The sequence below is a fragment of the Octopus bimaculoides genome, chromosome 8 (genome assembly GCF_001194135.2).
Source record: "Octopus bimaculoides isolate UCB-OBI-ISO-001 chromosome 8, ASM119413v2, whole genome shotgun sequence".
Lineage (NCBI taxonomy): Eukaryota > Metazoa > Mollusca > Cephalopoda > Octopoda > Octopodidae > Octopus > Octopus bimaculoides.
Genome location: NC_068988.1, coordinates 30,125,001 through 30,125,473, shown reverse-complemented (window position 1 = coordinate 30,125,473; position 473 = coordinate 30,125,001). Strand labels below are relative to the sequence as shown.

Sequence of the window (473 nt, the reverse complement as noted above, 5' to 3'; positions counted from 1 at the left end):
ACTTATATATGCATATACTCATTATTGTTTTATATATATATATATATATATATATATATTACTCTTTACTCTCTCTTTTACTGGTTTCAGTCATTCGACTGTGGCCATGCTGGAGCGCCGCCTTTATAGTCGAGCAAATCGACCCAAAGACTTATTCTTTGTAAGCCTAGTACTTATTCTATCGGTTTCTTTTGCCGAACCGCTAAATTACGGGGACGTAAACACACCAACATCGGTTGTCAAGCGATGTTGGGGGGACAAACACAGACACACAAACATACACACACACACATATACATACAAATATACGACGGGCTTCTTTCAATTTCTGTCTACCAAATCCACTCACAAAGGTTTGGTCGGTCCAAGGCAGACACTTGCCCAAGATGCCATGCAGTGGGACTGAACCCAGAACCATGTGGTTGGGAGGCAAGCTTCTTACCACACAGCCACTGCTAATATATATATATATA

The 473-nt window shown here is 40.4% G+C and overlaps 1 protein-coding gene and 1 long non-coding RNA gene across 5 annotated transcripts in view; both read right to left on the bottom strand.

Annotated features, from left to right (window-relative positions):
• The window catches only part of LOC106882798 (neurexin-1a), a 443,081-nt gene that overhangs the window by 278,223 nt on the left and 164,385 nt on the right, over nt 1-473 (bottom strand). The window lies entirely within an intron of this gene.
• Nucleotides 1-473, bottom strand: part of LOC106873311 (uncharacterized) — a 73,207-nt gene that overhangs the window by 19,435 nt on the left and 53,299 nt on the right. The gene's annotated exons all lie outside the window — the stretch shown is intronic.